General features: G+C 44.9%; 1 long non-coding RNA gene across 1 annotated transcript in view; it reads left to right on the top strand.

The window, feature by feature from the left end:
- The window catches only part of LOC148221837 (uncharacterized), a 52,999-nt gene extending 38,546 nt beyond the window's left edge, over positions 1 to 14,453 (top strand). Inside the window, exons 2-3 of the long non-coding RNA XR_015807306.1 lie at positions 14,158 to 14,242; positions 14,348 to 14,453. This is a non-coding gene — a long non-coding RNA (uncharacterized LOC148221837). The remainder of the gene's footprint in view (positions 1 to 14,157; positions 14,243 to 14,347) is intronic.
- The last annotated feature ends 13,394 nt before the right edge of the window (positions 14,454 to 27,847 follow it).

Here is a 27,847-nt window from a genome sequence, read left to right as displayed (position 1 = left end):
TTGTTCAAGGTAAGAATGTAATTGCACTGCCCTGAGATGCAAGAGAAGCAATAAAGTTAGGATTCACCAGAGGAAGACAATTTGGAATGAAGAAAAAGCAATTTAAACAATCTTAATGCTTCTCCTCCCTCCCCTCCTGCTTAATGACTCTCATCCCCTTAAGAAATCTTTGAAGGAAGGCAAAAAGCACGAGCAGTGTGTTTAAAGGTCGTGTGTGTGTGTGTGTGCTCTGCTCTCGCTGCAATGTGCCTTTGAGAATCCCACAGGACACTCCTGGTTTACATTTCCATCCAAGTTTCATTTTTAGGGAAGACCCAGCCATGCCCAGGCTTTGTACACAGCCTCTGAGATGTGTTTAATTTGGGTAATTAGGCTCTTGTTGGGACTTTCAACAGCAAGGCTTCTCTGTGGAAGTTCAATGGAGATTTATTTTCAAGCACAGAGCGTACTTAGAGAGAAATAAAATTAGGGAAATAGGAAGGCATATTGAATATAGGCACTCCTTCTGCGAAGATAAATGATTTAGTAATGAATAGATTCTTCAGGCCATAAAAAATCCATTTATTTTCTTTTGAATTTCAACCAGAGGTCTTGCACTTCCCCACTCAGTTATGATCAGAGAATGAAACCAGTGTACAGGCACAGAAGGCAACAACCACAATGTATAATAATAAATAGAAGCTAAATTAACCAACATTTCAAAAGAAGCAGCATTTACAGAAAGGTGCTGGTTTATTACCATTCAAAGGGGGAGGAAGATGAGATCTAAAACATACAACACTTACAAATTACCTGCCTCCAACAACAAGCTGCCACATCTCAGGCAACTCATTAAAACAGAGGCTCCACTTGACCTCTTCTGTAATTGTGGAAATGAACCAGAAATATAATTATTGGTGTTGGTAACTCCGAGGGCTGCTCCACACTGAATTTGCCTTATCAGGGAGCCTGACCTCACAGCAGTGTGGGCACAGGACATTGTGCTCCCCTCGTGTGCTGCTGGGTTTATCCTGACAGTGAGGACAGAGCTGGCACAGCCAGCACAGGATGCCCTTGGCTGCTGCCACCCTTGCATCCCTCATTTCCAGAGGGGCAGCTTGGCCAGGCTGCAGCCCCAGGATGGGGATTTCTGCATTTCAAAGAAAATCTTTGGGCAGCTCTCTGGCCTAAAAGCCAAATTCATCCTGGGCAAGCAGAATGAGCTCGTAGGGTTGAGTCAGTCCTGACTGGGTGGCTGGGCTGGAAATCTGCTCAGCTGCTGCTGCAGCATTTCCCCTTCCCCCTTTCATCTCTGTGCTTCTCAGGCTGAGCTTGAACAAGACATCTCTATTTTTTTTTCTGCTTAAATACAAACTGGAAGCAGATCTGGTGGTGCTACTGTTGAGTCCACAGGGACCTGTGCTGTAGAAAAGGTCCCACTGAGGTCAGCAGGGCCATTTGCAGGATTTACTGAAATAAGGCACAAACGTGGAATTTCCATCCCACCTGTGTATTTCACCTTCATATTGTGGTGTTAGGAATGGGTTGGGATGAGCTGGGTGATTCCAGAGCAGGGAGCTGGGACCCAGCTCTGCAGCAGCTCCATCCCCAACTCTGCTGCTGTTTCCTCTTATGTGAACAGGTAAAATGCAGCTGTCTCCAGGTGCAGTCACACCTCAACTCCTCCTGTCTGCTCCGAGTGCTGGATTTGCTTTATTTTCATTATTAGGAAGGAATTCCTCTCTGTGAGGGTGGGCAGGCCCTGGCACAGGGTGCCCAGAGAAGCTCTGGGTGCCCCTGGATCCCTGGCAGTGCCCAAGGCCAGGCTGGATCACCCTGGGACAGTGGGAGGTGTCCCTGCCATGGCAGGGGGAGCTGGATGAGCTTTAAGGTCCTTCTTCTGTGAATTGAGGCAAAAGGAACTGGGATTTGATCATCCAGAGATTTTCTAAAAGTTGTGAACTGTACTGGGATGTTTTGAAACCCTGCAGGATTCAGCATTTCTGCCTGAGCAGATGAACAACTGGGAAATTCTGCATCAACTTCCCTGGAACTGCATCCCGGTGTTCTTACAATAATCCATGCAGTTCAGAGATTAGGACAGAAACAGAAGGGAACAGAAATTGAGCTGAATAAAAGCTCAGTAAAAACTTCAGTTCTGGTTTTATCCCAGGGTTGTTCCCTGTCTTCCTGAGCTGCTCCTCATCTAAATAAACCCACAGCAATGACAGCCACACCTGTGTGTCCAGGTACCCAAAACCCACAGCAATGACAGCCACACCTGTGTGTCCAGGTACATAAAACCCACAGCAATGACAGCCACACCTGTGTGTCCAGGTCCCCAAAACCCACAGCAGTGACAGCCACACTCTGTGTGTCCAGGAGGATTTGGACCAAGATCAGGGCCAGGGCTCTGGGAGGAGCACCCAGGGAGCCTGGAGGCTGAAGCAGTGCTGGGACAGAGGTTGTGGGGCTGTGTTTGGGGTTGGTGCAGCCCTTTGGGGACCCACAGGCACCTCTAGTCCAGCCAGGGCACCAGGAGCACCCAGCCCTGGCCACTGGAGCCGAGGGGATTTGGGGCAGGGATGTGTCCACAGGGCCAGCTCACATCTGGCCTGCATCTGGCTCTGCTCACAGAATCACATTCTGGAAGTTTAGGCTCAAAAAAACCTCAATTTCTGAAACCTGTGCTGTGCCTCAGAAGCACAAGTCCTTTAGGATGGGCTTTCAGAGGAAATTGTCACGTTGCCATAAAAATATGCAGCACTTAATGGGGGAATGAAGATTTGCACCAGTGGAGAATTTGCAAATTAACCTCTTAAGGATAGATCATCAAAGTCTCCAAATACATTAAGATTTTCTACACCCAGCTTGCATTTGGGAGTGAGGAACCTGCTCCAGGCTGAGCTGGGAGCTCCCAAAACACTCATGGCAAACACAAATCCTCACCTCAGTTTGCTCAATAAATATATTTGTGCAAAAGCCACCCCCAAAGAACCTGCAGGAAGAGTGGGAAGATCCCATTTTGCATGTGAGGGGACAGAACAATTTCAATACCAGCTACAATTATTAATAATTAATAGAATTAAGTCTCTTAAAGCCTGGCCTATGCCACCTCCCTTTAAGGACCGACCCCAGCCTGTTCTGCATTGGAGATTTTCACTTCAGCAGGAATTTCACATCCTTAATTTGCAGCTCATTAAGTGCCCGTGAGTGTGGTGAAGAACTGAACACAAACCACCCCATTTATTGCAGAACCACGCTGGACTTTTTTATCCTGGCTTGTGATGAGGGGGATCAGATCCACTCACACCGTGATTTCCAGCAGGAAATCTGCCCAGGCAGCAATGAAATCTGTAACTCCACACACAGCTCAGCCAGCCCTGGGGGGAACCCCTGTGACTTTCGAGGTGTCACCTGAAAGGACCCAAGTGCAAAGGGAAGATTTGGTGGCTGAGGCTGCAGAAAAGCTGTTAAATGACACAGGTGAGAGAACTGCAATTTTCTGTACACCTTCCATGGCATGAGTGACAGTGCAGGTGGATTTATTGGGATGTGCAGGGGATATATTTGTCTCACAAAGGCAAGAGGATTTAAGTCACACATCTAATTTGTCACGAGGGCTCGGGAGCCATTTTAGAAGTGGAACAAGTGCCTCTGTGGTCTTTTTGCAGTGTCTTCTTTTTCTGCTCCTCCTCCTGCCTCCTTGAATCTGGCACTCCTCCCAAAATGCACGCCACATTCAGGAGAGGGAAAACACTAACCCTGTATAATTTGAATAAATGAGCTCTACATATATCCCCACTTACAGTTCAAATTATGCAAAAAAAATCCAAGAGAAACGAGGCTGAGCATAAAAAGGCCCTTAGTGTATAATTACAAATACTAAAATGGTGTATTTTTCCAAAACAAGAACTTTTTTTTTCCTTCCCATTTGCATACTCTGTCGACTTTTGACCCGCAATAAAAATGTAGCACAAGTTGGGAAGTGACTGAGTCAGAAGAGCACCTTCTGTTTGCATCATTCCTGCTGCCTTCTGGAGTCCCAATTTCCTCAGATTTATAGCCATGGACTGAGCAGCTTCAGTGGCTAAGCAAAAAGCCTTTGTGTCAGAACATGTCAATTGTCAGGTTAAAATGTAGAAGTTCCATGGGTCAGATTATAGATAATAATAAATAAGGATGAAACTTTGAGATGTTTTTGGGGCTCTCAGGTTGTGGTTTCTGGTCCAGCCTCGTGTTCCCATCTCCATTTCCTCCTGCACTTCCAGGTCATGAGCCCAGCTGGGTCTCAGGCTCATCTTTGGGAAATTGAGATTTTACAGGTCCACAGAACCCCACGGCCCTGCTCCGGAGAAAGGCTGTGATTAAAAGGATTTATTTTTTTTTTCCTTGCTAATAATGCACTTGTTATGGAAAGAGCTGAAGTTGAACTTCCATTCCTCAGGAAACAAAGCTGCAGTGTTCCTTTTGTGAGGAGATGGCCTGTAGGAGAGAGAAATAGGGGGGGGAAATAAAAATAAAGTAAAATAAAATAAAATAAAATAAAATAAAATAAAATAAAATAAAGCAAAACGAAATAAAAAAATAAAATAAAACTAAATAAAGTAAGATAAAATAAAATAAAATAAAGTAAAACAAAATAAAACAAAATAAAATAAAATAAGATAAAGTAAAATAAAGCAAAACAAAATAAAAAATAAAATAAAATAAACCGAAATAAAATAAAATAAAATAAAACAAAATAAAATAAAATATCAGCCATTCACATTTTACGACATCAAACACTAAATTGCAATTTATTTTTTTTTTTTACTTTTTTTAAGCACAGTCCCTGCTCTGCTTATTCCATTTCAAATTTTTTACCATCCCCTGCCATGCTCACTCCATGTCCATGATGGGCCATGCAGTTTGCCCGGGGGAATCCATGGAAAATTCCCTGTGGGAGCTGCCGGAGGGGCAGCGCTGCATGGCCAGGGCTGTGCGGGCTCCCAGAGGAGCAGAGAACTCGCGGTCCTTTGGGCGATGTTACGGGGCAGCTGCGGAGCTGGGATGCTCCAGAGCTGACTCATTGGGGGGATGGCGTGGAGGAGGGGCCCTGCAGAACAGCTCCTGCAGGAATTAACACGACTCCTAACCCCCAAAGTGGTGCTATTCCACTACAGAATTTCTTTCATTGAAAACTTCGGGTTTTTAATGACCCCCTAATTGATTTTTTTTTTTTTTTTTTTTTTTGGCTTTGCTTTGTTTCAACATAAAATCTATGTCACTCTGGCACAGCCTGCCAGTCTTTTGTCTGATGTTACAAACAAATCCAGGCAAACATTAAGATTCATAAGGGGGATGGGGGGGAAAGCACAGCTTCTTAAAGCCACATCAAGTACGTCAGAGACAAAACATTTAATTTAAATGGTAGAAACTAACACAAAACAGCTTCAAACTCAGTAAGCGGAGTCAGCTAAGCAGAAACACATGTTCTTTTGACATTTGTTTTCATGACAATTAGAAGCAACTAGTTTTCAGCTCGCATTCTTGTTCATCCCTTTGAGGCTTTGGCTGGGACATTAATTCCGAATTACTGCAGAACAGGTGCCGAGTGGAACATGCAACCCCGGAGTTTGCAAAGCACGGGAGCCAAGTCTGCTCCAGGCACGTCCCTGGCCAGCGATTCAGTGAGTCAGGCAAATGAGGAACACAAAACGCTCTCATTTTTCTGCTGCTCTGACCTCTGCGTGTGTTTTGTTGCGCTGTGTTTTGCATGCTCTGATCGCCCCCGATCACATGCATGTGTCTCATTCACTGCCTGAGCACCCAGTTTCTTCCCCTCTTTTGGAAGACAAAGCCCTGTGACAGCTTGCCGAGACAGGAACAGGTTTTTAAGTGCCATTAACCACTTGGGTTTGCTTGCAACAGTTTTAATGTCGGCCCAAAGCCACTGAGAGGATTAAATTGTCAATAGGCTCTTCCTACCTTTCTTTTTTTTTTTTTCAAATTTCTCTCCTTAGCCACTAAGTGAATCCTCATTTTGGTGAAGGCAGTGAAAGGGCTCAGAGTGATTTCAGCAGGCAGGAATTATGGATGTGGGGAGAGGGAGAGCTGGGCTTTCAGACAGCAGATGGGTCTGAGCGCCCTGCTGACAGCAGGGAGGTGCTGGGGAACACAAGGAGCCACCGAGCTGCCAGGGTTCTGCTCTAGGACAACTCAAATAAACCCCAAATGACATCCGAGCTGCTCACCAGCACGGCCTACCCCGGAATTTGCTGCTGCAGGAATAAAGGAGCACAGTTTGGCCAAGGCCAGGCTGAGTTTGTCACAAATGGGGCTGGGAATGGATGGGGAGAGCAGGGAGAGCTGTGGGCACGTTGGGCTGGGGTTCCTGGGTGCCCAAACCAGGTGAGAACACCTCTGCCGGCAGGAATATCAGCACCCAGAACATTTTCCCTGTGCAGCATCCAAATCCTTCCTCTGCCTTCAGCAGCTCCGTGCTGGGTCTCACAGGGAGGAGAAGGAGCAGAAGAGCAGCTGGAACAGGGACATGGCCCTGGGAACACGGACAGGAATCACATTAGAGCCTCTGAATGCGATTTTGGGAAGAGCTGCTGCTCCTGTCACGGGATTTGTCCTGGGAGTGAGATTTTCAAGAAATCCAAGCGGTCAATTATTGCTGTTGGCCAATTAATAATTATTTTCTTTCTGTTTGTTTGAACTGGTTTACCTGCTACTGAAAGACAGGAGTCATCTTCAACGACTCGCTAATGAGTTAGGAAATGCAGAAACACCACACCCTGCTCCTGCTTTATTTCAGTCATACAATGGGCTGGGATGTGATGAAGAATGCAGATGGTGTCACATGACCGACCCTTTATGCATTAAATGGATATAGTTGTGACCTTGGATTGCAGGAAAAAACAACAAAAAAGCTTGGCTTGATATCCTGAAATCTTAAAAATACCATTTTGGCACCCATATATGCCCTTGGGATACAAGCAACTGTATATAGAGGGCTGGCTTTTCTCCCACATAACATGAAAATATCCTAGAGGATGCCACAGACATGGATTGATGAAACTGATGGGTAATAAGATGGAAAGGGACTTTTATAAGAGATTGTAAGGACAGGACAAGGAGGAATGGATCCAAACCGACAGACAGACGGTTTAGATTGGATATTAGGAAAATATTCTCTGTGCCCAGAGCAGCTGTGGCTGTCCTGGATCCCTGGCAGTGCCCAAAGCCAGGCTGGACAGAGCTTGGAGCAGCCTGGGATAGTGGGAGGTGTCCCTGCCATGGCAGGGGGGGCACTGGAGCAGCTTTAGGGTCCCTCCCAACCCAAACCTTTCCATGTTGTCCCTCCCTCCCAAGTGCACAAAGCCAGCGTGTGGCTCCTGGGGACAAAATGTCATTGCCATGGAACACAGAGGTGATCCTACCCATTTTTGCCATAGCAGGGTGCTCATTGCAGAATCAAATGCTTTTACTTTGATAACTTTTAATTCCAATCAAATGCATGTGCTTAGACCACAGAGAAATCTCCCTTCATTCCAATTTGCTAAACCTGCAAAATGCTTCATAGCAACGGAGTGGATGTACATGTAAACACTGCCATCACCACGCTGTTAAATTCTGCCTTTTATCTGCTGATCCCGAGGAGTTTATCAGCACTGAAGGATGCCCTCACAGCATCACTGTGCATCTTGTAAATAAGTGAGATAATACAAAAGAATAGAAAGCTTTAGAACAGCCCCGTGCTTTTTAAACAAGCTGTAATAAGTCGTGCATCATCACAAGGTGCATAAACTCTACACAAATCCTCTCCTTTGCCTCTTCCTGGTGCATACGATTTCGATTTAATGTCACTTATTTCTGAAGTCTATTAAACCAATTGTCTTAATCTCGCTTATTCTGCAGTGTATTTGCTCCGTGTAGCAGGAGCATTAATAAAAATCCCTCTGTAAACACAGAGCAGCTGGAGCGAGCACCACAGGAACTGAGCAGGGTGACCCAGATGTGCAGCGTGAGCCGTGCTCTTTTTATGAGAGATAAACATTTTGTCTGGTCCCTCTCAGGAATGCCTTCCCCCTGTGTCCCACCCTCCCCAGCCCAGCCAGCAGCTGCACTAAATCAGGCTTTTTCCATCCCACTCCCCAGCCCATGAGGAAGGGGAAATTTCTCCTGCCCTCCTCTTTTCTCTGTGTTCAGCCGGAGGTGATAATCCCCACGGAATGCAGCATTTAGCACTTGTCAGGTATATGGTAATTGCTACATTCCCAGGGGATTAAATCCGTGGAATCTAATTACAGTGGAGGGAAACCTCCCCTATAAGAGAGGAGCTTTGCTGGATGGAAGTGAAAGTCTCTGGCAGAGGGCAGGCAGGGCCTTTGCCTCTGTCAGCATCACAGAGGTGCTGGTCCATCCATCCATCCATCCATCCCTTCATCCCTTCTGCAGGTCAGCCAGGGAAAGGCTCTGGACAGCCCTGGATGTAGTTCCTGGATATCCTGGACAGGGCAGCCCCATCTCATAGAATGGTTTGGGTTGGGAGGGACATTAAAGCTCCTCCAGTGCCACCCCTGCCATGGCAGGGACACCTCTCACTGTCCCAAGGTGCCCCAGCCTGGCCTTGGGCACTTCCAGGGATCCAGGGGCACCCACAGCTGCTCTGGGTACCTGTGCCACGGCATCCCCATCCTCACAGGGAACAATTCCTGCCCAATATCCCATTTAATCCTCCTCCCTTTCAGTTTGGAAACATCGCAGTGTGAAACACCCTGTTAATCAGGGCTTCATCCTAAGGCTGCAGAAATGCTTGGAATATAAAGGACAAGGTTGGTTTTTCCCTAGACAGGAATACAGGGCCAGGCTGGGACTGGGATGGGGATGGGGATGGGGATGGGGATGGGATGGGATGGGATGTGATGGGGATGGGGATGGGATGGGATGGGATGGGATGGGATGGGTTGGGGATGAGGATGGGGATGGGATGGGGAGGCAGCAGCAGAGCATTGTGACCTCCCACATCCTCAGGCACCAGGTGGGGTGAAGCCCCTCACAGCTTCCCTCACAAGGGTCATCCACTGGTCCTAATGGCCACAAACCTCTGCATTTCTCCTTAATTATCCCCACCACACCTTTCTCATCTCCAGCACTCCTCACTAGGGCTTGGGGAAACTCCTGCCCAATGCAATGTCCTCCTGGGTGCCTTCATCCTTCTTGCATTGAGGGTGGGGAGCAGCTTTTAGCTTTGGCCTCACTCCTGGGGTGTTTCATAACTTGATTATTATGGATACAGCCCCACTGAAGTCAATGGGATTTTATAATTGACTCGTAGGCCTTGATCAATCACGATTTTGTTAAATCAAATTGTGGAATGCATCCACACATACACCCCTATCCACTCACCTACACAGCTCCATAAAAACTGCTGTTATGGATAATCAGAGCCAGCCTAGGTTGCCACTCCCCTGTCACCCAAAAGATTTTAGTTAATTTTGGTGTGATGTCAGCAGAGCATTTTGCAAAGGGGAACAAGAAAATCCATTGCAGAGAGGGGAATGAAAATTCAAAAGCAGATAATAGGAATATGCTGATGTCTAGATGATACCAGAAGAGAATGAAGGAGGCAGGAATAGATTTCTTTATAGCAGGAAAAATCTCACTCACCAAAGATGGTTTTGTCAAGATACTGAGTGAGATGTTTGCTCTGTTTTATTCAGATTAAAAAAAAAAAAAAAGAACAGATGCACTGCAAGCCTGTCTGCATAAGCTGTTTTATTACATTCATTTTTCCAGTGAATAATTATATTTGGAGAGTGAAAAAAAAAAAAAGAAAAAAAGAAAAAAAGATATATATTAAAAAAACCCCCTTGATATCTGAAATCAAAGCCCCCTGCCATTGTGTGTGTGCCTGTGCTGAGGAAAGGGCTCTGCCTTTGATTACCCACCCTCATCTCCTCCAAAGATGGGGTTCAAGGAGAGCAGTTTCTCCTCTGTTCCAATCCCCACCTGCACACGCTGGAGCTGCCAGAGCACACGTGGAGAGATTTGAAAATGTTGCTGCCTCTGTGCATTATTTGTGTCACACCACCAGGGCTGGGTTGCCAGACAACCGTGGTAGAAATAATCACGGGAGTGATTTTCCAAAGCCTTGGGGTTTAAAAATACTGCCTCCATCTTATTTGTTTGGGATTTTTTGTGACTTTAGGTATTCTCGGTTCATATTTTCAAGCTTTTGTTTTCATTCAGAAAGAGCAAGAGAAATAAAGAATTAACTTCAAGAAAGTACTTGCAGTTCTCATGGAAACACAAGAGAACATTTCTGCTTCCCAGAACTGAATCTTAAAAAAATCCCCAATATTATAAGGCTTGGTGAAATTCCTGGAATTGACACACTATGCAAAACATCGCTTCTGTTGCCTTTGAAATATTATTTATAAAATAAAGAGATGTACAAACCGTTCTGCAACAGGAATATACAGAAAATATCCAATTCCTCCTGCCCGTTCTGAAAATATTTTTCTCCTGATTCTGGGAAATGTTGAGTGTTTAAGTCCCAGTAGCCACAGTTAAACATTAGTAGAAAATGCTCATATGAGAAATGGACAGATAAAATAATTCTTTATTCACCTATTCATAAATTATTGACCCTGGCACACCTATCAGCTGAGCAGCACAAATAATTTGACATTGCTCCACCTGCTCTTCACGATTTTCTTTCATTTTTTATGCATTTTGCCTGTGTATATTTAGAACAACATTTCGAGATGCAGCAGTGTCCTTTTGTGGTTTTGTTTTAAATATTTTATCTTCTTTATTTTCCTGTGGTCACCCTTTGTTACAGAGAACACCAATTTTAAACGAGAGGGTGCTGGGAAAACAAAAATGCCCATTCAAACACAGGCAGAAAATCAAGAGTGTGTCACAACCCAATCTCCATTAGCCCACAAATGACAAATTACATTGCAGTCACCCAGAATTTCCTCTGCTATTGCACTGAATTTTTTTTCTGTTATTTATGAGCTGTTGCATTCGACTCCAGAAGTGGCTGCACGTCCCTCAGTGAAGAATTCAGTGTGCAGTTTTGAAAAGCTCATTAAGTGAGCTCCCCTTAATTTGGTCTTTGCTCAGGGTCGGATTGGGTGTAAAACACAGCGAGGGGCTGGAGCTGGCTGGGATGTGCAGGGGGAAAGGGAGCTTTGGCTCAGAGGTGTCCCACAGGCACAGAAGGGCTCTGTGTGGTGTCAGTGTCACATCCCATGCCCTGGAGAGGGGCTGGGGGACACGGGGAACAGGAATGATCCCATGGGCTGGGCAGGTGGAGACAGGGCAGCTGCAGGAGGGGCTGGGAGGGCAGGAGCAGGCTGTGACATCCCTGCAGGGATGAGGGCAGGAGCAGGCTGTGACATCCCTGCAGCGATGAGGGCAGGAGGCTGTGACATCCCTGCAGGGATGGAGGGCAGGAGCAGGATGGTGACATCCCTGCAGGGATGAGGCCAGGAGGTGTTTGGTGACATCCCTGCAGGGATGGAGGGCAGGAGCAGGATGGTGACATCCCTGCAGGGATGAGGGCAGGAGCAGGATGGTGACATCCCTGCAGGGATGGAGGGCAGGAGCAGGATGGTGACATCCCTGCAGGGATGAGGGCAGGAGCAGGATGGTGACATCCCTGCAGGGATGAGGCCAGGAGGTGTTTGGTGACATCCCTGCAGGGATGGAGGGCAGGAGGATGGTGACATCCCTGCAGGGATGAGGGCAGGAGGAGGCTGTGACATTCCTGCAGGGACAAAGAGCCGGGTGCCACCGTCCCTCCATCAGCCTCCTCTGCCTGCAGGCAGGTGTGCCCTGGCCAGGTGTAATTTTGGGAGTGCTGTCCATGCTGTCCTGGCTCACAGCTCCAGCCCGGTGCCCTGGCCGGGTTTTGCTGGGCTCTGCCTCGGCTGCTCCCTCTGCCCATCCCCGGAGGATCCCGGAGCTCAGAGCAGTGCTCTGGTTTGTGCAGCTGCTCCTCTGCCAGCTCCTGGCATCTCTCACTCTGCTTCCCAGGTCACACCCTCCCACTTCCAGCTCCACACACAAAGCCCTGATTTTATATTCCTTTATAAACCATGGGTTTCATACACTGATTTTGAGCCCTTCAAAACAGAGTAACTCCATTAAGACCTGCCTGTGTTCAGGCACTGAAACTCCCTTTTAATATTGGCACTGTGTTTAACCTGTGTCCTTTCATCTCTCTGGGGCCAAAGCAGAGCAGTGAGAAGTTTTTTGTATTTCTCCACGCAAAAGAAGAGTAAGACTTAGTAATTTTGTGGATATCTTCACTCATTTTTCTTTCAGTGGATGCACAACTATTAAAAATAGTGGAGATTAAAAAAAAAAGTAAAAACACATCCTGAGAAATGATAATTTTTTTCCAGAAATCTTTTGTCCAAGCATCTTTTTTTTTTCTCCTTACTTTTATTGACTACTAAGCTATTGGCTTTGTGTTTGATTGATTTTATTTTTCATTTCATCTGAGTCATGTAACATTTACCAACAATAGCAGCAGAGCCTACTGGGGAAAAAGAACTGCATGTGAATCTAACCCAGAGGAATTCTGATTGAAAATTGTCACCTACTGATGGAATTGGTCTCTTAATTTAGTGGCTGCAGGAATTGCTGCACCTGAGGGCATCAGTGTGGCCAACTTTGCTAGAACCTGGTGAGGAAATCTGGAGATCCAGGAAAACACCAGGATTTGACCTCTCCAGAGCAGGTCAAAGCTGAAAGTGTTCAGTGGTAGGAGGCATTTCCTCCCTGTTCTATTTTTAGAGGAAGAACTTTATTTCTTAGGGTTGTGATGTTTTAATAAGTACTAGGTTGTTGTTTTTTTTTTTTTTTTTTTTTTAGCTTTTCTTCCCAGAGGATGAGCGTTAACTCAAGCAGAAATTTAATATCTGATTACAGATAGCTGGGAAGTGTGACCCAGAATTGTGAGAGCAGAGCACTCTGGAGGAGCCCTACCTCAGATGTGCACTTTTTTTTTTTTTTTTTTTTTTTAATCTTGAGGAAGCACTGGGAATAGGGAGTAAATTCCTGATTAATATTGGGAACACAGAGATGAAATTACCAACTGCCTACACACGGAACATGAATTCCCCACTAGGAAATGAGCAGTTGCTGTTGAGCTCGGGGTGGCTGTGAATTCAGAAGGTAAAATACAGAAAACCTGGTGTAGTCCAAGCCTCATTTACATGGAAAATATGCAGCCCAATGCCTGTCGGGAAACATCTCCAGATTTCAGCAGTTTAGGGCAAATTTGCAATGCAAGCTGTAATTTCTCCTGTGGGGCTGGCAGAGGAGTGGCCATGGGTGTTTAAACCTGAATTTCCAGCCATGATCCTTCACTGGGCAGCCCCAAAAATACCCAAATCTTCCCTCAGAGAATCCCAGGTGATGGAGATGCGTGCACAGCATTAGTGGGGGAAATGATGGGGGTGAATTATTCCAGGTGTTCACGAGCTTTGCTGCTGCTGCCACTGGAGATGGGTGCAGGATTATTGTAATAACCCCGAATTGATGTCACTGTGACACTGCATTTGTGGGGTTTTATGTTCCTGTTCCTGAAGAGTTCACCAACTTCTTCATCTCATCAGGGCCAACTCACAATCCTTTAGAAAATGAGAACAAAGGAAGCTCTTGGCTATTGCCAAACCATTCCACACTCTTGCCAAACCGTGAGACTTCTATTTTTTCAATGCTTGAAAGTGTATTCAAAAATAGTTTTCAATCTAAACTGAGTGGTGGAAACACGAGGCAAAAAGGAAGAATTCTTTTATTTGTCAAATGGAGCAGAAAACAACACCACATGGCAGGACACTGGTTATCAATTCCATATTTTAATAGATTCGTTTGCAGCCATATCACTATTGTAAGGTTATTTATTTATTGGATTTATTTTCCCTAAAACATCTCACAGGCAGCTCTCGTTCCATTCTCTCTCATCACTGCCTAAGTGCTTTGCTGGGAGTACACTGCTCTGTTTGCACACTGTATTTCTGCTGATAAATCTGCTGAGACGTTGGCTCAGCTCTGAGCACGATGCACGAGGAGCTGGATGATATTTCATGTACTGGTTTATATCTAAATTCAGACAATATGACCCTTATGTTCCTAATATTGAAAATGTTTCACAAATGTTCACAGAGTACCTGAAATGAAGTTCATGGCAGAAGTAGGAAAACCTTGAAGCTGAAAATAGAAAGAAAAAATTGCGTGCATTTAACTTCAGGTAGATATTGTGGTTACACTTTTTTTTTTAACAATACCTTAATGATATTATAATTCAATATTATAATTTTTTAAAAAAATCTGTATTTTTGACTTCTTTATTCAGTTCTGAATGGCATGTACCTTTCTGGCAGAGCAGTGGGTATTCACAGCTGGAATTCTGGAATTCTGAGGTGTCCTGAGGCTCCTGCAATCTCGAGCAGGTACAGCACTTAATTAGTCCCCCAGTGTGAAGTTTGCAATCAGGTGTTGAAGCAGTTTCAGTTACAGTGTTGTGGTGAATCATTTCCTTCTGATGCTTGTGGTGATCAATCATGTGGGGCCCTCGTCTCGATTTTCACACCAACTTCAAGACAAAAGACGTTCACAAAGAAAAACAAAATATTATCCATCTCTGGGTGCCCAGCGTGGATCTCGCCTCGCTTTGCTTGTTTTCAAACCATGAGGTTATCCAAACATTCTGCTTTTTGAAAATTTACATATTAGTCTGAGGCAGGCTTCATGAGGAAGTGACCTAGAAAAAAAATATCAGCCTAAAATACAAAAATTATATTTAGTTTTGAATTGGTGATTTGATTTTTTCTGCTGTTGTTGTTTTTGGGTTTTTTTTTAATTGCTGGCCTTTCTGAACATTACATATCCAGCCCATATAACAGTCGGGAAAATATCCTGCTTTTCCAGAGGCAGCTTTGAAACTGCAGAACACATTAAAAAACCCGAAATAATTCCATTTTTGGCCTGAAATAAACGGCAGCACAGGCCTGTGCTTGTATGACCAGGCATTTTTCCCTGCTTGCACAGCAAGCACGGATGAAGAATTTTCACCTGCAGCTATTTTGGAGAGATTGATTTGGATTCAGGAATGCATCCCTGGTGGAGCCCACACTTTGGGAATGCTTCAAGTTGGTCACGCACTTAAATGTGGTCTTGGGGAGGGAAAGTGGCTCTGACTCATGGCCTTTGTCATTGGCACCCAAACCTCCCTGCCTGGCTGCTTGAATGTCGAAAATAATTGTGTATATACAGAATAAAATGGTGTGCTGATGAAGATCTTCAGCCCTGCCACGGTTCAGTGGGAATTCAGGATGGTTGGAGGTGGTGGAACCAACAGCATTTGAATAAAAATGCACATGGGGAAATGAGAACATCAGCTAGATCATAATAACATTCCAAACTATTTTCAGTGTGTTCCCTGTTTTTTTTTTTTTTTTTTTTTTTTTTGAGCTGGCTGATATGTTCAGGGTGGGTTTTGCTAGAAATGTAAATTAACATGTATTTCCAAAGATAACGCTTTTTCCCCCCTTATACCTGATGGTAATAGATAATGGAAACAATTTTTAACTTTTCCCCATTGTTGCCTCCATTTCCCAGCCCCGTACCCTGGGGTCTGGGAAGATTATTAACTGTGAGGATTGCTTGCTTTCCTTTGCTACTTATAATTATCAAACGGTTAAATGAATAAAGAATAAGGAACGTGACCTTGTCACCCTGACTCATGAGTGATTGTCAAGTGAGGGATCCCAGTAGGTCAAACGCTGAAGTCTTCATTTATTTGTTTCATTTTGCCGTGAACTACAAATGGAAATGCTGATGTCCCAAAGACTTCGGTGCGTTGAGACTTTTCAGATTTTTTTCAACTCGGCGTGTCCCAGGAGGGGGACCCCAGGGAATGTGAAGTCCAGGCCGATGCTCAGCGAGGTTTTCCCATGCAGGATGGCAGGATCGGGTTCCTGGGTGACACAAAGAGAATTTTAGGCAGTGCTGGGGGTGGGGGGGGGAGCTCAGTGAGGAAATAATTAAAGTTGCAAGCAAAGTTCCAAACGAGCACTGCTGATAAAAGAGGCAAACTACGCCAAGGAAATGTGAAGGTTCCTGCTCTCCCCTCCTTTAATTCCCAACAATAAAGATCATTCCCCAAAGCAGAGGAGGGGGATGGGAGCATTTGCATTTCCAGGGGTGGGGGAGAGCACAGAATGGTGATGATGTGGATGTTATTGCCCCTGCTACAGGGTTTGGGATGGCTGGATCGATACAACATTGGCTGTCCTTGCAAAGCACAACAGGTCAATAAATAAGTTTGTCAGCATTTTTCTAGCTTGCCACGCCGGGAAATAATACAGGTTACTAAAGAATTGTCACCTTTGATTTATAAAGCTAATTAAACGTAGGTGCGTTGGATTCTCCAGAATCGTTTAGCAAATTAAAAGATACAGGGGAAAAAAATTCTCTAAATGAACCCAAGTGAGCCAGAGGAATACAAAGTACATCTGAATTCTTCTCAGCTCCTGGAGTGAGCTGCCCTTAATTCCTGTGACTGCTTTTAGCACCTGCTTTAGTGCTGCTTACCCCTTGCCTATTGACAAGGCAGAGTTTAAGATTCAAGGAATTCATTACAACTCCAGTCTTGAAACAACAGATATTTTTCCTGAGTGATCTCTTGCTTTTTCTGCACTTACTATTTCCAATTGTTTTACATTATTATATTAATAATACTTGGGTTTACATTTTCATTTCACGTGCAGACTGGCTGAACTCTTGTATTAACAAATAGTTCAAGACACATCCTTAGGGAGGACTTTGGGAATGCTACAGACAGTTTTTGTTGTGTTGTAAATGAGCAGCTCCTGCAAACTTAAGTAGCAGTTCTAGGAATTTATTTATTTATTTATTTTTAATAATGGAATTTCCTTGAGCACCTTCAGCTTGCAAACAATGAGAGAATCCCAGATAAGAGTTTAATATTTCACGACGTTAGGATTGCTTTGTTTCATTTTGATAAAAAATCTGGATTTAGGTTGTCTGCATGTGACTGCCCTGTGCAGTCCTTCCCAAGGAAAACAGCCGGGCTGGGGTTTCCTGAATTTTGCTGGATGAAGGGGTTTGGATATGTTCAGTCTGGAGAAACCAGGACAATGAATGGGGGGAAATGAAGCGCAGTGGTTAATGGAAATTTCTGATATTTCCCTGTGGGATTTGGCATTGGGGATGACAGGTATTGTCTCCAAAGCCATGAGTCAATCTATTCCTGCCAGCAGCTCCCAAATCCACTCAGCCCCTCCTTGGCTCTGAGGAGCTGACCTGGGACTGACAGATTTCTGTCTGGGAATCCTGGACAAACCCAGGCACTTGTGCTGTGGGATGGCACAGGGAGCAAACCCCACAATAAACCTGAGCTTATAAACCTGGGCTGCATCAGACTTGCTGCAGGAGTGTGATCCAACCCTGCACCGTGGGCTCAAAACACATCCAAGCCTTTCCCAGAGAGTGGCACAAGATCTCCACACCCATTCACAGATCAGGGAATTCAGGGTGTATGGAAATTCACCCAATATCACTGCACAGAAATTCTAATTGTGCTGCTCCTTTAGCCAGAAATCCCAGCTGAGGGGCAAATCCAGCCCTTGGATCTTTTTTGAATGAGGAAAGAAAGGACAAAAAATTACTTTCCCCATTTTGGTGAATAAAAACGGAGGTGTGTGCAAATATCCAAACTCGGAGCAGCCCTTCTAATCCCAGGGTTTTGCATCTTCCCATTCTCCATCTCCTTGGGCTAATTGTTTCCAGATCCATGGATTTGGTTCATTGGCTGTCACATGGCCATTGTATGGTATTCTTTAAAGGTTTTATTCCCTGGTTGTGTCCCACACTTGTGTCTTGGGGAAAATCCTGTGCCTTTGCAAGCCCTTTCTCCATCTATGAAATGGGTGTGGTGATGCCTCGCTGTGTTTGTACAGTGGTGTGAACACATCAATGTTTCTCTTGTTCTGTGGCCATCTCTGACTTTTAATTAAATCATGAACAGCTTTCAGTGAGACTCCTGCTACCTCTGCAGCCTGGGCCTCTGTAAGACACTCACTCCTACAAAATGTGGTTTCTAAAAGCCCCACAAACTCACATTGGACCTATTCCTGTGTCAGGCGTGACAGCCGAGGACGTTAACAGTGCTCCACCCTCTGTGAGCCAGCATCAAAAATGGGATATGTGCAGAAATATATCCCATCTATCTTCAAAAAAGTCTTTTTCCTCCCTTGAAAAAATGATCAAGTAGAAACAAAGGCCGTTGAGGTGACAAATGCTTTCTACTGAGAGTAATTTAAATCAGTGAAAATATTTATAAAATTAAGTATAGGTGAGTATAGTGAGCCTGCTGACTTTATGTAACTGGTTATTATATTAAATACAAGGTGCACTGTTACTACAGATCCATTAACATTCACTGTGTGCCTCCTTGTTCAAAGCAGTTAATGCAGTTACCAACCTGTAAAAAGAATTAGGGGTTTTATTGCCTTAGAAAAGGATTCTTCCCCCTTTATTTTACAAATTTACGATTTTATTTCTGAAGCTGAAACAAAGGGAAGGCTGTGCTCCAGCAAGGAGATGCACTGCTCCAGGCTGACAGCTGGAGCACTGGATATAGGATGGCAGCTCTTGATTTGTCAGCATGTTGCTATGGGATGGGAATCTGAGAGTGGAGTAAAATGCAATTGAGATATTCTGGGATCTCCCGGTGCTCCATCCCTCATCTCCACACTGGCTGCAACTTCCAGAAAGGAAAACAAATCCTCTTGGTGAACACAGAAAACACATCCTGCCTTTCCTTTCTTCTTTCTGCCTTTGTGCACGGGGCTAAAAACTGCCGGAGTGAGGGACAGCACTGAAAATGAGTTTGGGAAAGTGGGAATGGGAGGGAGGGAGAGCACAGCAAAGGCTCGTTCCTGGGGGAAGGGAAGGGAAGGGAAGGGAAGGGAAGGGAAGGGAAGGGAAGGGAAGGGAAGGGAAGGGAAGGGAAGGGAAGGGAAGGGAAGGGAAGGGGGGCTCAGCATGCTGGCATGGTCTGGGGCACTGAAACTGTGGGATCTCCTCCCTTCTCCCTCTGTGTGGGATCCAGGCACAGTTCTCTATGGGATCCAGGCACAGTTCTGTATGGGATCCAGGCACAGTTCTGTATGGGATCCAGGGGCAGTTCTGTATGGGATCCAGGGGCAGTTCTGTATGGGATCCAGGGGCAGTTCTGTATGGGATCCAGGCACAGTTCTGTATGGGATCCAGGGGCAGTTCTGTATGGGATCCAGGGACAGTTCTGTGTGGGATCCAGGCACAGTTCTCTATGGGATCCAGGCACAGTTCTCTATGGGATCCAGGGACAGTTCTGTATGGGATCCAGGCACAGTTCTCTATGGGATCCAGGCACAGTTCTGTATGGGATCCAGGGGCAGTTCTCTATGGGATCCAGGCACAGTTCTCTATGGGATCCAGGGGCAGTTCTCTATGGGATCCACAGCAGGAGACAGAAGATCTGCCTGCAGTGGAAATGCTCAGGGCACACACTCCTAGTGAGCTTCTCCCCTCTCTCCTGAGTGTCTGCACAGGTAAAAGCAAATTAAAATTTGCTCAATTAGCTGCTTCCATGTACAATTATCTGGTTTACATACTCGAATTAGAATAATTACATGCCTAAAGCAGCCATCCAGCTCCACACACATTTGCAATACTCCTCGAGTTCCTAATTTCTCTTGAAAATCCACCTTTTGGTCTCTACACCAGCATTATTATTGAGCCTTTCTGCATGAAACAGCCACATTCACTGTCACCAATGTCTGCTGGAGGTATTTATCTAAACCCACAGGCACAACAGCAGAGGACACAGCACTAGCAGGTTGCACATTCTTCTGGACTCGTTAAGGGCTTTAATTCACCTCTCAGCCTGCCAAAGAGTCAAGCCCTGAGCAAAGTGCCCCAGCAGCAGCAGGAAGTGAGCAGCAGGAAGGGTTTTCTCACTGCACAGCTTCTAGTGGCACCAGAAGTCCTTGATAAAGCCACGGTTGCATCTGTTGGGCAAGGATTTTTGTCAGCACCAAAAGCTGTTGTGGGAGACCTGGGAGAGAGGTCGACAATGCCACAGCTCCCCACTGCCCGTGTCCATAGCCTGTGCCAAATATTCTGCTTTCCTCATCACAGGAACCAGCTGTGTTCACCCACATCGTTACAGAAACTTCATTACTATAAAACAACAATGTTCTATAATGCTGGGAGAACACTCTCCTATTAAAAAGCCCCATATCAATTTTTTCTCCTATTTAACCTGCAGTGACACCATCTCAGATGGATAAACTGAAACTGTTTTACATTTGTCATTTCATGTTTGATCGTTTAATTTCTGCTTTTGCTTCCACAGAACAAATCACCTTCCTCTTTGTCTCTTGTCAGTAGTTTAAGCTAAATGTGTCCTCAGTTGGGTGTGTTACTGTCTTGTTTGAAAACATCCTTTCTAACTGGAGAAAAAATTCATTATGTTAATTTAACAAGAAATACTCTCAGCAACTTCATTATGAAGTAAGAGCTAATTTCTTTTGAGGAGGAAAAAAAAAAATAGCCATACAGGAAATAATGTAACAATGGCAAAAAATGAAGCAAAATCTGATTCTTTACTTTGAATAATATCCTGACCCAAGCAGCCTGCAGGAAGATATTCCTGTGTTCCACACACAATACTTGCATTGTGCAAAGCACCAATGTCCCATTTTGAATTTCCACGTGTGAGTGGAACTGTGGCTTGTTGATGGACAGGTTTCAGGGGGCTGCAATGTCCCTGCAGCACCGTGCCCATCACCCCAGCACAACAGGGGGTTTCAGAGCCAAAACTCCCCTTAAGCCACTGAAATGCTGGGCTGAAATCCCAGCTGCTGGAAATTATTGTGGCTGCATTAAAGGCAGGAGTGTGATATTGATATGCACCAGCTGAAGCTTTGCTCTAGCCTCAGCCTTCCCCTCCTCATCCTCATCCTCACCATTCTCCTCATCTTCATCCTGCTGCACCCAGCAGTGCCAGGACTGGGAGGGGAGGCCCACAGGGGAAGCAGGAGCTCAGCATTTCACACATGAATTATAATCTGCCAGGTTTGCTGGTATTTTCTGGCTCTCAGGAGTTGCTGTGTGTGATATTGGCAGTGTATTGAGCAAAAATCCCTGGTGGGATTGTTTGGGAAGTTTTGGCACAAGTGGTACAAAGAGGCTGCACTTTGGGCTCGGTGCTCAAAGTTACTTGAAAGTTTTTAGATCTGGGAACTGGGGGGGTTTGTGTTCCCCTCCCCATTCCACCCAGCCCAGAGATGGCAAATGTTCCTCATCTGTCCTGCCCCAGCACCCTCCTGCAGTTATATAAAATAAAAAAAAAAACATTATTTTTTTCAAGAAGAGGGAAGCAGAAAAATAGAAATCAAACACGAGAAATGCAAGGACAGGGGTCGAGCTATTTGTCAGTGGTGAAAGGGGAAAAGAAGAATGTGTTTGGGAGTAAATGATCTCTTCTGCTGGTGCTGAAGAGTAATTCTCAATCCTGTATGAGGCAGCCCTGTCCCACAGGTCAGGGAATATCCCAGTCCCCCTGAACTGGCACTGGAGACCAGGGAGCTCTGGCACTTTGTCACTGTCATGCTAATTCCTGGTTGGAAACAATTCCTGCTCTCTTTCAGCACCTTTCAAATGCACATTTTGTGCCATAGCAGCTCGGCTGCATTCAGAACCCAGAAGCCTCAGGTTTTTCTTCCTGCATTTCTGATACAAAGAGGAAGTGCTGCTGCGAGTACAATAGGAAGAAACAAATGATGATAACAAAGGCCCGAGCTCAGGGAATTCTTTCTGGTAGCAGATTAGGATGAAGGGAAAAAAAAAAACAAAAAACCAAATAAAAACTATTGCAGGCCTCCAAGAGTGGTAATTCCATGCCAGGATTGATCAATATTACTTTCTATTTATAGAACACCTTTCATTCTGAGGCTCTGTGGTGTTTATAAATTAATAAACACATGTGCCAGAATCCCACCATCCATTATTAATGTTATCAGCACTTTCAGTTTATGAGAGGTAATTATCATTTTTAACAGCATGAAAGTCGTGAAAAGAATCACAAACCCACTTTTTGTATCCTCTTCTCTCTTCTTTATAATTTGGGGAATTAAATGCTGTGGTAGAATTATAGCCCAGAGAGAACACACTCTGAGGTAAATACTTTTGCAAAAGTATGGCTTAAAAATTAACTGAACTGCCACGTTTTTCTGAGGGGTTACACCTGACAGAGTCTGGGTGATCTCACACTAAAACCTTTACAAAATGAGCACTTCCTTAACTCTGAATTAATGTGTCAGATCATAAATAATGTCCCAAGTCTCTCTGTTATCTCAAGGCAGATAATTTTGCTTCCTTGCCCATGAGAAGTTCTTGAGGATCTGCCTCCACATCACAATTACAAGGAGCAGTAACTGGCACCCTTAAGTGAATACACTTGGAATATGCCATAGGAAGTAAAGGAATTAATCTAGAAATGCCTTATTCAGTTAGGAAACATTTAGTGAAACTCCATTTCCATTATTAGAATCTACTTCCATTATTTGGATGACAGACCTTGTAACAAATACTACTGGCTTGAAATTTCGATTTGAGATCAAGACAAAGGGGACAAAAACTTCTATAATTGAAGGCAGAATAGAAAATGGCCCCAAAAAAGAGAAGTGGAAAAAAAGGTGACATTTGAATTACACATACAGCTCAGAAGTGTCAGAACTGGAAAATGGCTGTAAAATTCTGCTTTATCTACACCAAGAATCCAACATATTAGAGCTCACAAGTCTGTAAAACAAAGTTTTTCAAACAAGCCTTTATTTTGTAACAAGCTTGCACTGAGCTCTCTAATGGAGTGAGGAAAATTATATTAACAAATAGAGAATTCAAGCATGTCATCCTATCCAAACAATATATTTAGGTTTCAATTTTAGAACCAGTTCAGTGCACACCTACCTGTGTATGTGAGTAGTCAGCACAGGGTTGGGCTTTTAATATTAGACTTGTTTTTAATTGAAGAATGGTGTCAGGTGCTAATTAGCGTGAGTGAATGTGCTTTTATTTCACCATATCCAAGCCATAGAAAGAAGCAGTTTATAAATTGAGAGTGAGGAGGTTTGGAAGTAATCAAGGAAGGGAGAGGATTAACAGCCAGTCTCTAGATCTAACTCTTGATATTCAGAGTAAAAGCCATGTGATAGTGGGAAGGACAATTTGGAAAGTTACAACAAAAGTTTAAGGCCTCTGGTGCTGATAACTGAGCCATTCTTGGGCAGAGGGTATGAGTTCATCATCCAGGGCTGTTTATCTTCCTGAGCAGCCTTTTTCATAGAATTTGTGTTTCACCAATGCGTTTCTCTGCCCTGCACAGATGCGTGTGAAGCTCATTTCTGTTTTCCACCCTTTCAGAAGGGTTGCATGCTGAAGGGCTCTTCTCTCTCCTGCAGCCACATCTCAGAAAAGATTTTACTTCTCCATGCAAATCTTTATTCTCTCTCTATCACTGAGCAGCAACAACGCTGCTGTTACTGCTGTTGTGATAGAGCCCATCAGACAACAACCCTGGGTTTGAATAAATACCAGGAGGATCCCAGAGATCTTCCACCCCATGAGTTACAAGAAAAGAGAGCATTCACACGGTGCTGTGCTGTCATTTTGAAAAGGATGCATTTGCAGAACAAAGTACAGGAACACAACTGCAGGTTGGGTAAAAAGAGGAAAAAAGTGAGATGTTTTCTTTGAGAAATCTGTGCTGTTGAAGAAGCTTCTGTTTACTTTATTTTCCTACGCTAGTGCGCTGTGATAAGGAAGAAGAAAGGACGTCATGCTCGAAGTCTGTTAAAGTTCATATGCAGCGAAAACAAAACAAAATCAAGGTCAAACAGAAAATCTTTCATAGCTGGACTGTCAATGCGCCTCGCAGGGTTTGAAATCTATGAGTTTACACAGACAGGATGTATAAAACAGGGACAGAACCCCCCTGCGACTCCTTTATCACTACAAAAACAAACTGTTCTACGTTCAGCGTGCTGCTCACACAGCAAATTTTAGAGGGGCATCCAAACACCTTCCAAACAGGGCGGAGGGCAGTTTGGGGGAGAGGGCGGAGGGGGCAGAGCCGCTGCTGCCGAGGGAGGCTGGCACCGAGAACGGGGCTGGGGACAGAGATGCCCTCCCGGGGAAGGGCGAGCCCGCACCGTGCCGTGTCTCTGGGCACACTCGGTCACCCCGGTGGCCCATCCGTGTCTCGGCCAGCCCAGCAGAGCTGTGGTAGCCAAATGGGAGCCGAGCGTGCCGGCGCAGCCCCGGCACGGGCGTTTCCTGTAAACACGCGCTGCCGGCGCGGCATCTGCTCTCAGATCTGTGCGCTCAAAGAGGAGATTTTGTGCGAAGAATCGCAACAACAAACCCAGCCACACAACGCCGATAAAGCTTCTCAGCAGCCATTCCATTTTCTGGCCTCGCTCTCTAACGAGCGTTGCACAAACAATTTGTTTTGTAAGCCAAGGCGCAACATGATCCTGATTTTGCAAAGAGATGTTGTTGTGTAGAAATGGAGGGTGTAGAATTTTATATCGTGGCCCAACAGCCCAAACAGTTCTAAGAAAGGACTTCTCGAGCCATTAGGTCACACTCTGATCGCGGTTTCAAACTTATCTCCTTAAAAGCCTAAATATTGTGTATTTACTTTATTTATCTATTCATGCCAGCAAACAGAAAATTTCATGTAATGACTTAACTGCTGAAGCAGGGGCTTAAAAAAGCCCCCCTAAAAAGGCCAAATTTCGGGAGCCCTGGGAGAAGACTTGCCCGAGATCACACAGGACTCTGTGGCAGAGCTGGGACTGAGCCCAGCTCCCCTAAATCCCATTTGTGCCTTTAACCACACGACAGGCCAGATTTAATAGCTGCCTAAATATGAATCTAAAATGAGAGAGTCCCCGTGCAGAAGAATAAAACTTGGCTGATGTCCTGCTGCCAGGACAGCCCGGGCATTTTGCTGCTCAGGTCAGTTGTTTGAGACAAACACCCCCAGCAACCCTGGAAAGATTTTAAATTTAGGTGAATTTCCTGCTGCTTGCTCAGCTCTGTTTTCATTCTCCCTGACAGCGAGGGTTTCCCTCTGTGTGCTCTGAGAAGAGCAGGACTTGAGCCAGATCACAAAACTTCCAGCCTGGATTTTTGCATAATGTAATTGTACATAATGTAATTTAAAAGAACTCAGATATTTAAGTATGTTAGGAGTTTGGGGACCGCAAGGAAACTTTTCAGCTTTCAGCAGTGTTATTTTATTTCTTTCTGCTGTTCTGGAGGAGATTATCACAATTTTGGGCGTGCTGCCTGGTTCCAAAGTCTAGTTTGGGGCTAAGTTTAATATTGCAAGACTGTGGAGTAACATATAATGCAGAGCAGTAAACACAGGTCTGTCAGGGCTTTTGGTGTAGAAGTTTTTACCTCATACATAAAATATCGACTGGGGAATCCTCTCCAGAAAGGCAGCAAATGTCCTCAACACGGGGCAAAACAGAGGGAGAAGAAAATCTAGGATTTATTTTTTCAAGTTGGCCCTTGCCTCATATCAAACATTTCCAGCGCCATGAGCATAAATCACAGAGGTCACCGTGGCTAATCTGTAAAAATAAATTGGATGTTTTAATTTCACTCTTGTAATGTGATATTATATGATGCATTTTGAGCAAAAGAAGAAAAGTTTTAAGATATTCTGAGCCTCTCCTTTGTTCCTGAAGAAGTATTTTTGGGATTTTTTAATGTTTTCCACCGAGGTCCCAAGTCTCAGTGGATAAAAACCATGCGGCTGCTGTGTTCCCTGCTAAATCACGTTTACAGTTATCCAGAGCCCTGGCTCCAGGGAACAGCCCTTGTGATCAAGGAGGCCAGTAGATTTCACATGGAAAAGTAAAATTAAAAAAAAAAAATGAAAGGAGGAGGGGGCAAATAACGGCCTTTGGTGTGACATGAGAACAAGAAATACCACAACACCTGACTCAGGGAGTCTTTATGGACACGGAGTTAAGAGCAAAAATACAAATTGAATCTTTTAATAAGTTTGCGTGCCTTGAATTAGTTTCGAGCTCTTCAATACAAGGTCTTTCGAAACGCTCCCATCAGAGTTTAACGGAAAGAACACATTTTTAACAGATTGTTAAGAGTCGCTGGGTGTAGCAAAACCTGGTCACTCCCACGCCCATTTCCAGCAGAATTCTGCTTTGTTCTCCTGGCCTCGCTGCCATTGGGAGATAATCAATACTTAAACGGCTCCCGTGCTTCAGCCTTGGCAGTGCTCGTGGGATCACGTTTGGTCACACAGTGCGAGCTGGAGTTCCAGAGAAATACACGGCTCTTGCAAGACAAAGGAATATTTTTGCATGCACGGGTAAACAGCCGGCTCCGATACATCCTACTGCAAAAAAAAAAAAAATCATCACGTTGAACTAGCAGGAATTGTGCAATAAGCTCTCCTGTGTCAATTCAAAACTCCATTCAGGGCAGTGGGAAGGCCAGGATTTAACGCCTGGAAATCAGAGGAGGACCTCAAGGTAAATCCATTTACCTCGTGGTTCACATAGCTGATGAACACACGGAATTTTAAACTTCAGGAAATTAATGAGGCTACCCCATCACCCCATATAACCATTTGAAAGGCCAGGACTTAAATATCTATAATTTAATATTTTTTTGCCTTACCAGGTTTGACCACTTCATGGAAATAAATCTGCTTCAAGTCAGCGTGAGGCAACATTCAAATTTGCCAATAAAGATATTTCACCTTCCAGAATTACCTGGTAAGTGTATTACCTTGTATATATTACACAATCAGTAATGGTTTTCATTAATCTTTATTTGCCACATAAGCGACCTAAATTTCAGCCTGGGTAGCGTTGCTCATTTTAGACTGGGAGAACATTTTGAGAAGAACTTTAAAAAAAAACACATTAAAAAAACCCCAAACCCAAACACATGATTTTAGCTGCAATTATTTTGGAAATGTCCTCCATTCAGGCAGGATGATTTTTATATGGAAGGAAACAAGCCCCTGGGTGTGATGTAAATGTAGTGATGTAAACTAAACTGACTTTAGCAGGTCTCGGTGTGTCTTTGGGGGGAAAAAGCAGGGACCACATGGAAACTCAGCTCCTTCTTATCCCATTTACTTGAGGGAGGTGCTAACCTCAGAGTCGAGCAGAGATTAAGCACTTTGCTAAGGGCACTACAGATTGCATTTAACTCCTAAAAACCTCCTCAGTGCCAAGTGGGAAACTCAGAAAGGGATTTTAAGTCTTTTTGTGCTGCACTGGGTTCCTCTGTAGTGTCCATGCCTCTGGAGCAGAGAGACCAGCTGGGTGTTTGAACAACATAAAAAATAGATGAATCCTTGGCTTTTTTGGGGCAACTTCCACAGTAAATCTGCGTGTTCTGTCGCGCTCCTCCTTGATGTGTGCCAGGCCCATCCCCGAGCGCTCGGGGCTGCAGGCACACGGCGGGAAGGGCTGGGGTCACCATGTCCGCGGTGACGGCGGAGGACACAAAGATCAGCGCTCCGATGTGTGAGGTGTGCTGGCTGTGACCACATTTGCGCGGCTCCGCGGGCTCGTGTTCGCTCCGCGTCCATCGCTCCTTGTCCTGTCTGAGGGGAGGGGGCGTGGCCAGCGCGGGGGCGTGGCCGTGGGGGGCGTGGCCGGTGGTGAGTGAAAGGCGCTGCGGCGATGGCTCCGCCCCCGTCTGGGCGTGTTCCCCGCGGGGGGCGTGT

Source organism: Sturnus vulgaris, chromosome 17 (genome assembly GCF_052056855.1).
Source record: "Sturnus vulgaris isolate bStuVul1 chromosome 17, bStuVul1.hap1, whole genome shotgun sequence".
In the NCBI taxonomy this organism is placed as follows: Eukaryota; Metazoa; Chordata; class Aves; order Passeriformes; family Sturnidae; genus Sturnus; species Sturnus vulgaris.
The sequence above is the reverse complement of the archived record's forward strand: the minus strand, read 5'-3'. Positions and strand labels throughout refer to the sequence as shown.